Source organism: Hyperolius riggenbachi, chromosome 4 (genome assembly GCF_040937935.1).
Source record: "Hyperolius riggenbachi isolate aHypRig1 chromosome 4, aHypRig1.pri, whole genome shotgun sequence".
In the NCBI taxonomy this organism is placed as follows: domain Eukaryota; kingdom Metazoa; phylum Chordata; class Amphibia; order Anura; family Hyperoliidae; genus Hyperolius; species Hyperolius riggenbachi.
In genome coordinates, this window is record NC_090649.1 from 68,317,905 (window position 1) to 68,335,657 (window position 17,753).

The window sequence follows — 17,753 nt, forward strand, 5'->3', positions numbered from 1 at the left end:
AGAAAAATGCTGAAACCTGACTTACAGGAAAAAAGGGAAACGTTTCAACTGATAGAGAAAGCTGCACAAAATGTATGCCTTGTTTTTAATGTTTTTGTATAATTTCATATCATGATGATGGTACAGACTTTGAACTTTTTGAAAAATGCACTTATATCTCAGTTTCATTTTTATGCCTTAAAAAAAGTACAATCTGAATTTTAAAAAAAACTCAAAAACTTTTGCCTATGCAAGCAAAAAAAAGCCAAAAAGTTAAAAAAAACCAGACGCAACAATATTAGCTCAAAACGTATGAATTTTATGTTTATTTTTTAAATTATCTGTATGTATAAACTTTGTTTTATTTTCCCCTGTTTAACGAACTTTGTCTTCTTCACTTTTTTTTTTTAATTTATAATTATTTAATAATATTTGGACCCTTCAAGTTTTTGTTATGTTAAAATGTGCTGACAGGTCCCTAAATATGTATGTTTGTTTAATGTCAAATTTAATGATTTTTTTTTCACAAGCCTATGTCTAGGTAGATACGGAAGAGAAGCTATTGCCTGCCAGTTCTCATGGGGCAGACATTTTGTGGGCTGAACCAGAATGTGTCCAATCAGGGCATTAGGCACTCAGTTATTTCACTAGTAGCTATCAAGTTTGGAATCTTATGAAGATTGGTTGAGTTCACAAAATGGCTTCTCAGTTTGTCTAGGTGTGCTTTTAAAAGGGGCTTTCTGTTCTAAGTTCTTATTCCATGGAGCTCACCTTTGCTAGAATAATAATTTCTTTTTTTGTATAGGGATTTTCTCCCGTCGTACTTAAAGCGCTTGCAAGGCAGCCACTAAAGCGCACTCAGTAGGCAGTAGCAGTGTTAGGGAGTCTTGCCCGAAGATCTCCTTGCTGAATAGGAAGAGCCAAGATTTGAACCCAGGTCTCCTACGTCAGAGGCAGGGCCCTTAACCATTACATTAGCTTATTCCCCCATGGACCTTTCCTCCACGGTGTTGAAATAGATTAATACTGCTTTCTAAGTTGGTTGCTGAGGGTAAATAGTCAGCCAGGAGGTCTTTCTCTCTTGGTGTCCACTAGTTAGAAGAGATTTGTAGCAACTATGGAAAACCAAAGCTTAGCCAAGGAAGGACATTAAGCTTAAAATTAATGTGTTCAAACATAGTTTCAGATGATCTCAGATCCCAACCAGTAACACAACACCCCCCCCCCCCCCAAAAAAAAAGTTAGATATTTACCTAAGTGTATGGAAACCTCTGGCTCCTCCTATTTGACCCCACCACCACTGGCAAGGACCCTCTTTTACGACCCTCATCTCTATGTACGAGCGTCTTAAAACTACTACACCGGCGCGTTCGCACTCATGTGCATGTGCAGTACAACCGTGTTCATACAGAGAGGCAGGGCGGCCACAAGAACAGGCTCTTGTTGGATGTTACCTGAGTAGACCTGTGAAGTAATGGTAGTTATGTAGATAGATCGGGAAGGCTTTGCTTTAACCCTTTAACAGCCAATTTATTTACGGACTTGGAAATGCTCCAGGCCCATTTCTTTTAGAACATTTTTTTATTTCTTATTTGTTACATTTAGAGAGAGATCAAAGCATTCCAAGAATTTACAGCACAACACGTTCTGCCGACTGCGGCCAAAAGCAGCACTTATCTCAAACGAAATAAACTCTATTGTAGCTGCTAATGGGCTAAGTAAATCTGGGCTTGGAAGGTGTGGTGTCTGTTTTGGATAACAAAGGTGGGTTCCAAGGGAATATAGTTAACTTTAAGAAGACCCCTTTAACATTGTTTCTCATATTGCAAGTCACCCTGACTGAGAATAAAGACTGTACGGTGTGATTTGCTGAATTTTATGCCAGGGATCTTTACTTCCGATGTGCTGAATGTCATTTAATGACTAGACACATTAAAATAATTTAGCTGGAGTCATAAAATGAGAAATATAATGTAGCAACAAACATAAGTATTTTACTTAAAAAAATAATAACAAGAAGTCACATGGAAAGCCTTAAGCACTATAATCTTTATTTTTGATCAGATCCGTGTAAAATATATGCACTGCCTTTGTAGTATTCTTGCACTTCTCGGTTCCAAAGATTTGGCTTATTTCTTATCTGAAAAAAAATATTGATGTCTATGTATTTAGATCTGAATAAAAGGTACATGCTCTTACTTGATGACTTGATGATGGTTAGCACTGATGATGGAACATGATATTTTGCTTTTCTTACGCTAATAACTGTTTTCAGAGTGTTGTCTCAATGGAGATGTCTGGTTTATATGGTACACCTAAGGTACTGGCTGCACCGCAGTCTCGAGGAGTTTCTGTTTAGGTTAAGTATCAGAAACAGGCTCTTGCCTAAGGCACCATAGTGCCCCATTCTGAGCCACAAACCAGTGATATCCGTCCTGACTCCAGCTGCACTCAGAACCATACAGCATTTGTAGTTATAGATAATAGAATAACTTACCTTCTTCTCGCTTTATATTGTGTGAGATCTCTTTATGCATTACGGTACGTATTCTTAAGTGTGCTTAAAATGACTTAGAGAGAAGCTGTAGTGACCACAAAAGTGGAAAACTACAGGTGACCCCCCTCCCCCCGAAGGGGAGATTCGTGAGATTCTTCTACCCCTTCCACTTTAGTATTGCCGCTGTATCCACTGTGGTTATCTGATCTCCAGGCCACAGCTGACCCAGACACAGGACCTGCCCCTCCCCGACATAAAGGACAACTATTGTAAACAGGGCCGGAGCTACCATAGGAGAAAATGGGCAATTGCCCCAGGGCCCCAGAGCCTGTAAGGGGCCCCTAGGATGTCCCTCCCCATCTTAACTGTTGCTCCCCAGGTACTCTGCAGAGTCTGTTAAGTTGGGAGGTGATTGGGGGAGGGTCAGCAGCCAGCTCAGGGGCCCAGGAGGAAAATTTGGCTGCAACAAAGGGTCCATGACACTTTTTGGTTCGGGGGGTGTCTGTTGGGGGGCCCCCAGGCTAATCTTGCCCTAGGGCCCAATTGTTACTTGAACCGGCCCTGATTGTAAATAAATGTAAAATGTTTAATTAAAAAGTTCTAAAATGTATATTTTTCCCAGAGTAAAATTACATATAAATTACTGTTTTGCCAATGTCTTTTAGGGCTAGCCCATCTCCTCATGGGGGATTCTCAGTTTTATTCTTTATTTACGAAAGCACTTACAGAACTGCAGTTGCTCAGTCGATCGGCCAAAATAGGGTGCAAACAAGCAGGGGGGCTGGCCGGCATCTTTGTATAGATCCTTTGCAGGGAGTGCTTTTGTAAAGAATGAAGGTAATACTGAGAATCTCCTATGAGGAGATGGATTAGCCCAAAATCTGTCTGTTTTTTTATGACCAATTGCAAGCTACAGCAACATAGGAAAAATGTAATTTATAGTGTATTTTATTCTAGGAGAGAATTTGCATTTTATATGTATGTTTTTTAGAATTTTACATTTTTTTGTGTGATTGTGGTCCTTTAAATCCCACCTACCTTCCACTCACTTGCTTTCATCATGTATGAGGTAAGGATGGCGGGATTTATGTCACTCTGAAGGAGGAGGCTGAGGACACTGTGCATGGATCAGCTGTTTTTGAACCATCCAATGATTTACTGGAGGGCCTTCCGCCAACATTCTAATGAGCATGCGGGAAGAAAGTCAAAGTTCATAATAACTGCACTTTACCACTTTTATGGCCACTACAGGATCCCTTTCAATGGGATTCTGATCAGTAACGTAGTACATTTCTATTACTAACTAGCCCAATTTTATAATACTGGCATTTTGCCTCCAGCATGTACAGTAACTGGTTACTCTGTGTCTGTACTGATAGTAAACTAGCTGCATTGTTTGCTGATCACATTTTGAAATATCTGTTTCTACCATGTTCATTTCAGTCTATTTTGTTGTAAATGATGTGTTTTGCACTGCTTATCATCCTTGTGGACACGCTGATTACACAGTGCGTACCCAGTGATGACAATGCATCTGTTCTTGAATGAAAATAATGGTGACATGCCGGTATCTTTAACAAGAGTTAAAGGGAATCTGAAGTGAAAATAAACGTATGAGATAATGAATTGTATGTGTAGTACAAGAAATAAAACATGAGTATCACAGATATGAGTCTCATATTGTTTCCAGTACAGGAAGAGTTAAGAAACTTCAGTGGCTATCTATGCAAAAGAGCTTCTCTGAGCTTTCCAACCAAACTCAGCTTACAGTGCTTTTTTTTTAAGCACTTATCGCAACCTGTCTTTCACTGTTTCTTGTTTGTTTAAAAGGATACTGTAGGGGGGTCGGGGGAAATGAGTTGAACTTACCAGGGGCTCCTAACGGTCCCCCACAGACATCCTGTGCCCGCGCAGCCACTCATTGATGCTGCGGTCCCCGCCTCCGGTTCACTTCTGGAATTTCAGACTTTAAAGGGACTCCAAGCAGTGCAGAAACTATGGAAAGATGCATATCATTTTAAAGCTCTCTTTCTCCTCTTTCCATTGATATATAAACCGCCGCCCTACGCCTTTTAGTTTTCGCTATTTTCACGATTGAAGTTGCCACGGCCGCGATTTCGATCGCGAAAATAGAGAAAACTAAAAGGCGTAGTGCCGCGGTTTAGGTGTCGCCAGAAAGAGGAGAAAGAGAGCTTTAAAATGATATCCATCTTTCCATAGTTACATTGTATTACACAGGGCGACTTTTTCTGCTGAATGGAGCTGCTGACTTTGAGAAAAAGTCGCCCTGTGTAATACAATGCAACTATGGAAAGATGGATATCATTTTAAAGCTCTCTTTCTCCTCTTTCTGACGACACCTAAACCGCGGCCCTACGCCTTTTAGTTATCTATATTTTCGCGATCGAAATCGCGGCCGTGGCAACTTCAATCGCGAAAATAGCGAAAACTGAAAGGCGTAGGGTGGCGGTTTATATATCATTGGAAAGAGGAGAAAGAGAGCTTTAAAATTATATGCATCTTTCCATAGTTTCTGCACTGCTCGGAGTCCCTTTAAAGTCTGGAAACCACTGCGCCTGCATTGCCGTGTCCTCAATCCCGCTGATGTCACCAGGAGCGCACGGCACAGTCACAGACCATACTGGGCCTGCACAGTACTCTCCTGGTGACATCAGGGGAAGCGAGGACACGGCAACGCAGGCGCAGTGATTTCAGACTTTAAAGACTGAAATTCCAGAAGTGAACCAGAGGCGGGGCCGGAGCATCGGTGAGTGGCTGCACGGGCACAGGATGTCTGCGGGGGACCATTAGAAGCCCCGGGTAAGTTCAACTCATTTACCCCTGACCCCCCTACAGTGTCCCTTTAAGGTTTTACTGCTAGGAAATTCAAAGAATCATTACCTCTGCTCTGTTTCATCATTTAAAATGCAGAGTGTAGTTTGTAAACTTTACATTTTAGGTAACAATGCAATGTTATAAAAATATGAGTCTCTTATTTGCTACTATTGTTCTATTAATTATCCATACTACACATACAGTTCATTATGTCATAAGTTTTTTATTTTTCATTTCAGTGTCACTTTAAGATCTGTAGTGCATGTATGTTAGATTATCGTTATGGACCTCTTTTTAAAACATTTTAGCCACACTTAAGTACAAGTACAGGGAGTTTTCATTGTTTGCCAGGGTTGTGTTCTGGGAACCTGCATGTATAATTCAACATTTTGCATAATTTAAACAATAAATCCCATTCAAATCTAAACTGCTATACTTGTGTTTTACATGCATGTATTCCATATTTACTCAAACAGAAGGGATCACTGGGAAGTTATTTATGCTGGATCTGCCAGGCCTCGGCGGTTTTCAGCCAACCTTTTCTAATCATTTAGGCCTGGTGCACACCAAAACACGCTAGCAGATCCGCAAAGCGCTAGTGGTTTTTGAAACGCTTTTTCTTATTTTTATGAAGCGTCTTACCTAGCGGTTTGCGTTTTTGGGTAGCATTTTTTGTGTAGTAGATTTCATATATGGTGACAGTAAAGCTGTTAGTGAACAGCTTCTGTAACAAAAACGCCTGCAAAACCACTCTGAACTGCCGTTTTTCAGAGCGGTTTGCGTTTTTCGTATACTTTACATTGGAGGCAGAAACGCCTCCGCAATCCAAAAAATGCCTCACCCCGGGAGTATGCGTTTCAGCAAAACGCCTCCCGCTCTGGTGTGAACCACCCCATTGAAATACATTACCCAAGCGTATCCGCAGCCCCAAGCGGCTGTAAAAACGCAACAAAACCCGCTCGGTGTGCACCAGCCCTTTAAGTGGACCTGAACAGGAGGGAAACATAGAGGAATGCATCCTGTATGTATTTAGAGAGTTTAGCCTGTATGATTCCCCCTCATCTTTGTCTAATCACAACTGTATTTTTATCTCTCAGCTGTGTCACCTGACTGCCAAAGCAGAGAGCTCATTTGTAAATACAGGATGTAATATGTCTGCTCCCATGAAAGCAGGAAGTAGACACACTGCGGATTCATTGTAAGATTTGTATCAGCTGTAACAAATAAATGTTTTTCTTTAAATGTTATTATGCTGTTGCACATCTTTTAGAGCAGAGAGGAAGTTCTGAGTTCGGGTCCGCTTTAATGATTGGACAGGTGTACGATGGCTCCAATCGTTTGTGTCCGCCAAGTTTTGTTGGGTTTTCACCTATATTGTTCAGTTGCAGGCACAGACACATGCTTTTTTCCCATGAAGCACGAACCAATCGCCATGTCCAATCATATAAATACCAAGAAGCTAAAAGAGGACCTGTAACGACTCATAGTAGAATGCAGTAAATTCATTCAGGGTACCCCACAGAAACCCCTCCTACTGATATATATTGCTGTATATTGGTATTTAGTGCCCCACCACCACCACTGTAGCTGTTTGTCTGACAAAGAGTACCTACAGTGAATTATAGTTTATTTACTCCTTCAGTGATCAGAAGGGGTTAATGACTCAATGGGAAACAAGCATTACTCTTAAGCCCTATCCCGCCAGCAAAAATCGCTGTGGCTTGTTCAAAGAACGCTGGAACTTTGTGGCCACTCCCACAACCCGCCACCATGGCTTCGTTAAATAACTTTGTGGCCACTCCCACAACCCGCCACCATGGCTTCGTTAAATAACTATGTGGCCACTCCCACAACACTCCACTGTGGCTTTGCCAAAGAACTATCTGGCCACTTCCACAACCCGCCATCGTGGCTTCGCCAAAGAACTCTGTGGCCACTCCCATGACCCACCACCAGCTTGGGGTTAGGGTTTGATAGCAATGCCCATTCCTCAGCAAACAGGTGTGTTATTCAGCCATTCAATTGCCATAAAAGTGTTAGGGGACAAAAAGGAGTAAAATAGATACTCATGTAATTCAAACAAAATGGCTGCTCTGACACGCATAAGCAAGCTGGGCGTAAACCTTGTACACACCCTAGATCAGGGGTGTCAAACTCAAATGCAAAGTGACCCGAAACTGAACACTGGGACCTAGTGGCGGGCCAACCTCATTGTCTACTGGCCACCTTCCTCCCTTATAAAGTTCCCTGGTGTCTAATGGCCCCCCTCCAACCCCTTTACAGTTCCCTGGTGTCTAGTGACCCCCCTCCCCTATACAGTTCCCTGGTGTCTAGAGATCCCCTCTTCTATACAGTTCCCTAGTGTCTAGAGGCCCCACCCTCCATTATACAGTTCCCTAGTGTTCCTCCCTTATACAGTTCCCTGGTGTCTAGTGGACCAAACCCTCCCCTATACAGTTCCCTGGTGTCTAGAGGACCCCACCCTCCCCTATACAGTTCCCTGGTGTCTAGTTGCCCCAGCCCTCCCCTATACAGTTCCCTAGTGTTTAGTGCTTTCCCCCTACTTCCCCAATATGGCTTCCCTAGTGTTCTAGGGCTTCACCTCCAGTATAGCTTCCCTGGTGGTCTATAGTGTGCCAAACATAATGCAAAGTGTGGAAACCACTTCAGGGCCAAATTTAATGGCTCTGAGGGCCAGATTTGGCCCCGGGCCGGAGTTTGACATTTATGCCCTAGATTGTTCTCGAGTAAGGTGGCCGGTCGCGGCTGCCTCTGCCGAGGACCTGGTGTGTGAATAGCAGCTCCTGATCCAAGGGCATCATTACAAATCATGGAGCCCCCAGAAAAACTTTGATGGAGCCCCCCAATGGTCACACCCCTTCCCTTTCAACTTTGCAGGTGTCAGAAAACAAGTTCAGAAATCGTTATTTCACACCCATAACTAGTGTAACCATAAAAACACCTCATCTGAGGGAGTCAAGTAGTAGTTGGGGCCCCCTTACATCTCTGGGCCCCCCTGCAGTAACAGGCACTGCCTCCTTGTAGTTACGCCACTGTCCTGATCTCTTTCTATGCATCAGCGAGCAATTAGCCTGGCACATCAGCCTTCTTCCCCTACTCACTCTGCCCACTTCTGTACCACTCCATCATACGCTGGGGCATCCTCCCTCCTCCATAGCAATAGAACACGTAGCTAGCGTGCAGGCTAACAACACATCTATACAGGACTCATTCCCAAAGAATTGAGTCAAGATCCCTGTAGGTGACAGTCCTCATATGTGTGTATGAAGCTTAAGGGATACCCGAGGTGACTTGTGACATAATGAAATACACATGTGTATGTACAGTGCCAAGCACACAAATAACTAGCCTGTGTTCCTTTTTTTTCTTTCTCTGCCTGAAAAGGCTAAATATCAGGTATGTAAGTGGCTGACTCAGTCAGGAAATAACTACAGTGTGACCCTCACCGATAAGAAATTCCAATTATAAAAAACTTTCCTAGCAGAAAATGGCTTCTAAGAGCAGGAAAGAGATAAAAAGGGTCAATAGCTCATAGATTTTAGCTCTGGTATACTTCAATGAATGTGTCATTGAGCAAAAACAATAAAACAGTTAAAACTTAAAAAGTAGATTTAAACATAAAATAAAACTGTGGAATATCTTAAGCCCCATCTACACGATACGATTCTTCGTGCGATTCGATTACGATTCTATTTACAATCCGATTAAATCCTACATCTCCGATCGGGATTCGATTCAATTCGATTTACCATTGTTTTGCAATGGCAAATCGAATTGAATCGAATCCCGATCGGACATGCCAGATGTAATCGGATCGTTAATAGAATCGTAATCGAATCGCACAAAGAATCGTATCGTGTAGATTGGGCTTTACAAAAGGTCATTTTTAGGAGAAGGAAGATATATACAATCGTTTATTTCGTTCATTTATTTTCACCTCGGGTGTCCTTTAACACAATATAATACAACCGCACACTACCATCCAGAAATGCACAAGAGAGTTGGAGAGAAATATGACATAAAGCTCTGTGGAGTGATGGCAAATTTCCACTTAAATTACAGAATTGCAATAAACATACTGTAGATTTTTACTGCATACAAATCTTTCTGCAATTTAATGCTATTAAAAATTACTACTTGTGGACAGGTGAAAATGCCTAAAATTGTTACCAATAATTAGTTGTTCTGAGAATGTCAGGTGCTTATCGCAAAAATCTAAAGCCCCATCTACATGATACGATTCTTTGTACGATTCAATTACGATTCTATTTACGATCCGATTAAATCCAACATGTCCGATCAGGATTCGATTCGATTCAATTCGATTTGCTATTGCAAAACAATGGCAATTCGAATTGAATCGAATCGAATCCAGATCGGACATGTCGGAATTAATCCGATCGTAAATAGAATCGTAATCGAATCGTACAAAGAATCGTATCGTGTAGATGGGGCTTTAAATTTAAAGTACATGTAAACATATACAAATAAGAAGTACTTTTTTCCCAGAGTAAAACGTGCTATAAATGACTTTTTTCCTATGTTGCTGTCACTTACAGTAGGTAGTAGAAATCTGACAGAACCGACAGGTGTTAGACCAGCTCATAACCTTATGGGGGAATCTCAGTGTTTTCTTTATTTTCAAAAGCACTTAGTAAATGACAGTTGCTCCATCTAAGTGCCAAAAAAAGTGTACAGTGTGCAGGGAGGCTGGCTAGCATATTTTTTTTATAAATCCTTTTCAGGGAGAACCTTTATAAAGAATAAAGGCTATCACCCATGAGGAAATGAGCTGGTCCAAAGCCTGTCGGTTCTGTCAAATTTCTATTACCTACTGTAAGTGACAGCAACATAGGAGAAAAGTAATTTATGGCTTATTTTACTCTGGCAGAAACGTACTTCTTATTTGTATGTGTTTACATTTATTTTAAATTTTACACTTTTTTGCGATAGTGGTCCATTAATAATAATAATAAAAATAATAATAATATAATTCTATAGACTAAAAAGCACCACTGCATGCTGTCTATCACACACAGAAAAACAGGAAGTTGTATGAGATCATGTGACACAAAGTCTAGCCCCACCCAGAAGAACATGGGAGAGTTATGTAGAAATGCATAAAACAATATTAGTTAAACTACATTTTCCACTCTTGTCATTTCACATGATTTCCTTATTGTTTATTAATTAGAAAGTGCATTATCTTCTTTAGCTAGGAATATCCTACTGCTGACTTTAATTCTTTTTAAAGAGAGTCTGAAGCGAGAATAGATCTCGCTTCAGACCTCATAGCTAGCAGGGGCATGCGTGCCCTTGCTAAAATGCCGCTATAGCGCGGCTTAACAGGGGTCCCTGTCCCCCCAAACCCCCTCCGTGCAGCGGGGGAGCGCTTCCTGGTTGGGGCAGGGCTAATCGCCGCAGCCCTGCCCCATGCGCGTCTGTCAGACGCGTATCTCCGCCTCTCCCCCGCCCCTCTCAGTCTTCCTTCACTGAGAGGGGCGGGGGAGAGACGGCGATGCGCGTCTGATAGACGCGACTGGAGGCAGGGCTGCAGCCGTTAGCCCTGCCTCCAGGAAGAAGAATACGAGCGACCATTTTCCGACCAACTTTTGCGGGGGGTGGGTTGGGGGTGAAGGGACCCCCGTTAAGCCGCGGGATAGCGGCGTTTTAGCAGGGGCACACATGCCCCTGCTATATATAAGACCTGAAGCGAGATTTAGTCTCGCTTCAGTGTCTCTTTAACATCAAGGTAATACCCCAACAGCAAGATGGCTGCCAAAGTCACTCCCCCTCCCCACCCCTCCCCCCACTTCTCCTCCAACTTTACTGCTAACACTACAATAAGTCTCACTTACTAAATTGTGGACTTTATTGTAAAAACAAACAAAAAAACTTTTATTGTAGCGTGTGAAACAGAAGGAAATCTGTATGCAGCAGTGCTGTCTGCTAAGATCATCATTTAGCAGCTGAGACCTGTTTAAGGTGGCCACTGGCCACACAACACAATTTTCTATGTTTCTTTTCAGTTCAAGAATTACAATTAATTTTTCTGATGTTTATAACATTTGAAAATCTCACCGCCGTATTGCACACATGTTCAATTTTAACCCATTTAAGAAAAATCAAGAAATTGACCATCTATCCTACTGCGTGTGGTCCGGTATTAGTCATGGAGAGAATCCGAAGACATAACAACAAAAGTTGTTTAGGTGATACCTTTAATGACTGACTAACTAACTGTAGAAGATTCCTTAGCAAGCTTTCGAAACTTAAAGTTTCTTCTTCAGGCATGTTTCAGAGGTACGGTTCTGATCCAGCTCTGAAACATGCCTGAAGAAGAAACTTAAAGTTTTGAAAGCTTGCTAAAGAATCTTGTACAGTTAGTTAGTCATTAATGGTACCACCTAAACAACTTTTGTTATGTCTTCAGAATCTATCCTACAACAATCAATTATCAGAAAAATTGTACAGAAATTTCCGCCACTGCATTGAATAAGGGCCTCTAGCCCATCTACAATTTACTTTTACTTCTGAGTTTTCTCCTAAATAATATTTTCAAACTGGTCAATAAAATGCCTTTTAAATCAACAGCAAGCAAGAAAATACTTAGTTGTGATGGTACCTTTTCAACTTCTTTTTGGTATTTTTCCAATTGCAAAATGCTGAAAAGTTATTGTAGATTGAAGATGAAAAATGATCTCCTAGCAGAAAACTCAAGAGAGAAAGTTAATTCCATAAGGGCCCTTGTGTCAGATCAAACATGGGGGTTGATTCACAAAGGTTACTTATTTTTCACCTTAAAGCGGACCCAAACCAAACATTTTTTTTAATTCAAAATATTTAGTTGCACCACTCTGACACATACAAAGATAAATAAACACTCCTTTAAGCCTATGAGCATTTCAGTGCATGCTTTTCACCCTTCTCTTTGCATAACTAGGGTTATACTGGGGGCAGCCATTAGCAATTCCTCATTTGCCGGAAACCAATTTGCCGGATTCTGTCCCGGCAATATGAAAGGAAGGGAGGGGTTCCTCCAATAAATGTAAAATATTTTATATTTGTCATCATGCAGCTGAAAAAAGACTGCTATTTATTATTATAATTTAGAAAATAGATATTATTTCTGAAATCTTGTATTTTTAATTTGGGTCCACTTTAACTGTAAGGCATGCTAATGCATGAGATAAACAAATAAGGAGAGATAATTCATGAGATAAATAGATAGAGGCTTGGGTCATACACGTTAATTCAGATGCAGGCAAAGGTCGGTACACAATACAATATACAAATAATACAATACTGACTGACTAGAGTACATACAGTATATATCGTGCTGATGCGCAATGTATGAAATGTAGCTCTCAAATAACTCACTAGCTAAAGCACAAGTAATGACAATTAACAAAACAGACAGATGGACGGAATGCTCACCCGATCTAGTCGCTGTTTCAGCGACAGCAACATTCACACTGAGACAGACAAGACAAACAGGTAGGAGCGAAACTAATGGCAACCGCTGCTATAGTTTGTCCTCAAGAACAAGGCTAGAAGGAATACTACCAGTCACCAACGTGGTGCTGGCAGAATCCAAACTATCAGGATCAGAAGGACTTCACTGACCCCCGCAGGTCAGCAAACGTCCAGCAGACATGACAATACAGAGCAAGGCATTATACATTTTTACAATAACAACTTTCACAGCATAGACCCAACGACAACTCAGAGAGTTGAACGCTATGATGGGCGAGGTCTAAAAGGGGAGGCAGACTTTTATGCTGGCATCAGCCGATGGATGCAAGCATGCAAATCTCCACACAGCTGAATGGTAATCATTCAATCCTGAGCTGGCTTGTTTACCATTTGCTAGCTGAAAGACTAACATATCAAATGCATGCAGTACTATGCAACAAGATGCATGTAGGAAATCCAGGGCTGTCTGGCTGCAGTTCAACTGCAGCAAACCATAGGAGGAATCCTGACAGCATCCTGCACTGCTCTGAACGGCAGAGTGATAGCAAATGACAATAAGACTCACTGCGAATGCGCAACCAGATGCAAGCAGACAAGTCAGAACTGCCCAGTTGCAGCTCCAATGCAAGCGACAGAACATGCTACAGGAGAGATCCTGACACAGGGTTGTTATAAATGAAATAACTTTTCAGTACTAAATGATAAAGCACTTTCAACACATTACGGCTTCCTGCACACTGCATGCGATTCCGATTTTGAATCGTTTTTACATCCGATTCCAATTTTTAATCGTTACTGCATGCTGCGTTTTTTTTCTCCGTTTTTCTGTTGGTTGCATTCAGGGAAAATCGGAATTGAAAATGATCAGAATGGGAAACAGAATTGCAAAACAGATTTGGGCTCCCTGCACACTGCAAATCCGATTTGCGATCCCAAATCAGTTTCCAATTCTGATTTGCAATTCTGATTTTCCCTGAATGCATTCAACAGAAAATCGGAGGAAAAAACGCAGCATGCAGTAACGATTAAAAATTGGAATCAGAATCGGATGTAAAAAACGATTCAAAATCGGAATCGCATGCAGTGTGCAGAGAGCCTTGCAGTGTGCAGGGAGCCTACTACTTGCTTTGCCTACTTGGTGCTGAGAAAGTAATACATAGCTAAGTAGAAGAAAAAAAATGAAAAAAACCTCTGCCTTTATTTTCAGCTCTTTCATTCTCTATTCATCCATTCACATTGGCAATTTGTATTTATCTCTAATGCCTATAATAGGTCTCTTATTGTACTGGAATTTAGGAAGCCATTAGTAATTAGACCCTTAGCACTCTCTGAACGTTTCATTCCAGCAACAGTCACATTAACAAAACCAATATTTATTTACTAGTTAACCTTGAAAAGCACATCATATTTGTAATAAGTTTGTATGGTACAATACCATGGTCCATCCATGCAAAAAAAATAAATAAAAATAAATAATAATGTATACCAAGGATGTTTACAAACTTATAATTTGCCCTGCCATTGTTGAAACACAGCACGGAATTGACTTAGAAGCGAAAAATAAAAAAAACTTACTGAGGTAAAATGTAATTTGTTGAGAATAATATGCCAATTTTTTTTTTTTATAAAAACAAAATACTTCCTGCATTGTAAATAATGGCTTATGTTACTATGTTTTTGCTTTACATGCACTTTTTTAATTTTTATTCTACAGTGGAAAAGTTTACTATAATTTGTAAGCCAGTTTGTTGTATTTTATTTTGCGTCTGTAATTCTTTTTCTCTGTATATTATTATTAATAATAATAATATTGTTATTATTATTATGTGGATGTTTGAATTGTATTTCCTTTTGATACGTTTTTGGAGTAGCATTTATTCTTTGCCACCTGAATCAAATCAGACAACTTACTTAAATAAAGGGAAAACAAGGGAAGCAGGGAAAGATCTATCACTGTTGAGTGTTTTTATTCTTTGAGAAAGTGCTTGTGCAGACATAGCATTATAAAATAAAACACAAGATGTACGTAAGCCTTATCGGTGAATAAAAACATTCAACCAAACACATGCCAATAATAAACTTGACACATGCTAGTAACTAGAGGTGCCCCATAATCATAGGTAGCTAGAGGTGTCCCTGACTGAAGGGAGATCTGGTCAGTGGAATGCAGAGAGCCAAGTGAGTAACCTCTTATTTACACTCTCATCGGGACTCTGCATAGAGAAAGAGGGAGGAGCCCAGGGAGGGGAGTGAACTGACTTTCCATGATCATGCACCTGTAGGCACGTGCCTACAGTGCCTTATAGACAGGGCCGGCCCGAGACTTTTTGCCGCCTGAGGAAAAATTAGAAAACGTCCGTGGGTGGGGGGGCCGCCGAGCTGGAGGGGTAGCGGGCAGGAAGGGGGTATTGGGCCTAGCGGTGGGGAGGGGGGGTCGGACCCTCGCCTGGGTCCCCCGATCTGTGCTCCCCTCCAGCTTTATAAAGTGAAGTACCAGCTCTATGGTTAAGAGGCAACGGGCGGGGATCACTCACCTTTTCCGCGTTCCATCGTGTGCTTCACTGACATCACTTCCTGCAACGCCGTCCACTTACAATACAGTGGGCGGCGTTGCAGGAAGTGACGACAGTGGAGCGCACGCTGGAACGCGGAAAATGTGAGTGATCCCCGCCCGTTGCCTCTTAATCATAGAGCTGGTACTTCACTTTTTAAAGCTGGAGGGGAGCGCAGATCGAGGGACCCAAGCGAGGGAGGGGGGGGGTCCGACCCCCCTCCCCACCGCTAGGCCCAATACCCCCTTTCTGCCCGCTACCCCACCAGCTCGCCCCCCGCACCCATAGACAGATGGGTGCTGCTCCCCAGAAATGCCGCCTGAGGCAAATGTTTCACCCCGCCTCATGAGCGGGCCGGCCCTGCTTATAGTAAAAACAAAATACGTTTTTAGCAGTTGTATGAGGTGAATGTCAAGCTGGCCCTTGGTCTTGTGGTAGACACTGAACAGCCAATAAAAATGAAATTGGTACTTATATGGGGATTCCTCAAGCCCACCGTAGGCCGCAAGGTCTCCTGGCTCCTGTCCCTGTCCCGCTGGCGGCTCCTTTACAGGAGACTTTCGGGCTGAAGGTAGGCAGTACACTGCCTGGACGGGCGCACTACGCGTCATCACGCCAGCCGCTACGCATCATCACACTGGCTGCTACGCGTCATCACACCAGCAGCTACATGGCATCACACTGGCTGCTACGCGTCATCACGCCAGCCGCTACGCATCATCACACTGGCTGCTATGCGTCATCACACCAGCCGCTACATGTCATCACACTGGCTGCTACGCGTCATCACGCCAGCCGCTACGCATCATCACACTGGCTGCTATGCGTCATCACACCAGCCGCTACATGTCATCACACTGGCTGCTACGCGTCATCACACCGGCCGGCGTGACAGTCCTGAACATGCTCAGTTCAGAGTTCGAAAACTGCGCATGCACAGGACTGTCATACTGGCCGCCATGATGACGTGTAGCGGCCGGTGTGATGACGCTTGCCGTGCCTGTCCAGGAAGTTTACTGCTGACCTTCAGTCAGAAAGTCGTCAGTAATGGAGCCAGGAGGACGCCAGGGGACCTCCCAACCTACGGTGGGCTGTAGGAAGCCCCAGGTATGTACCAGTTTCATTTTTATTGATGGCTCAGGGTTCCTTTGACCTTTCCCCAATCCAATATTAAGAAGAACTTTATAAGCTTGAGTTGGCTTTAAAGTGGAACTCTAAAAAAAAAGAAATTAAAATAGGTTTTGGAAATGGAAAAGTCGGGAAGCCTTATTCTTATGTGTACCAATTCTGCATTTTTGCACATTGGTGCATACCATTGTCGGTATTATTAAGTACCCCATGTTCATTTCTTATATTGTACAGCATCATGGAATATGTTGGGGCCTTATGAATCAATAATACAAATTATGAATCTGAATCAGAATAAAATTTAAAGCAGCAGGGACAGCCATACTATCTCAGGAAAAAACAACACATGTATGGTCCATATGCAATTCACTTTTTCTCCAAAGTTTTCTCCTAGGTGATAATTTTTCATCTTCTCTTTAAAACAACTTTTCTGCATTTCACAATTGAAAAAGTACCAACACTAGTAGAAAATGTATTATGAAAGTCATTTTGAGTATTTTCTTGGTTGCTGGGGGTTTAAAAGGCATTAATTCAGAAGTTTTAAATCAGGTTGATACCATTTATTGGCTAACTAAAAATGAATAAGAATAAGCAAGCTTTCGGCCTTGCAGCCTTCGTCTGGCTTACATCCTGTTAGTTAACTAACAGGATGTAAGCCTGACGAAGGCTGCAAGGCCAAAAGCTTGCTTATTCTTATTCATTTTTAGTTAGCCAATAAATGTTATCAACCTGATTCAAAACTTCTTGCTTTTACTGATGGCTAACACGGTACAATACCCTACTGCTACTACTACTTGAAAATATCAACTTAGAGAAAACTAAGAAGAAAAAGTGAATTGCATATGGCCCATAAGTAGATAAATACTTGTTCTACTTACATAACATATGTTGTACTGTCCGTGTTTTGATTTAAGTGAAGAGTATATAGTAAATAAAGAGAAAACTGTTCCAGGCATTTTCCACCTGTACTGCCTCTGACTGTAGCTAATCCTGATGTAATTTCCTCCCTTACTTTATTTTTCTCCTAGAAACTGCACTCTCATATCTAGCTTGCTTTGTAAACACATGTGAGCACAGCATAGATCGCATTTCAGCCGTTTCTGCAGAGGGGTGAGGTGTTTTTCCCTTCTCAGCCTCGTGTCACACTGAGCTGCCCTTAGCTAATCAGTGAGGAGCAGGAAAGTGGGAGGGAAGATAACAAGCTTCCCTCTCATTCGCTATGTACCTGAGTAGAGTTAGGCTGAATGAGATAAGATTCATTACAC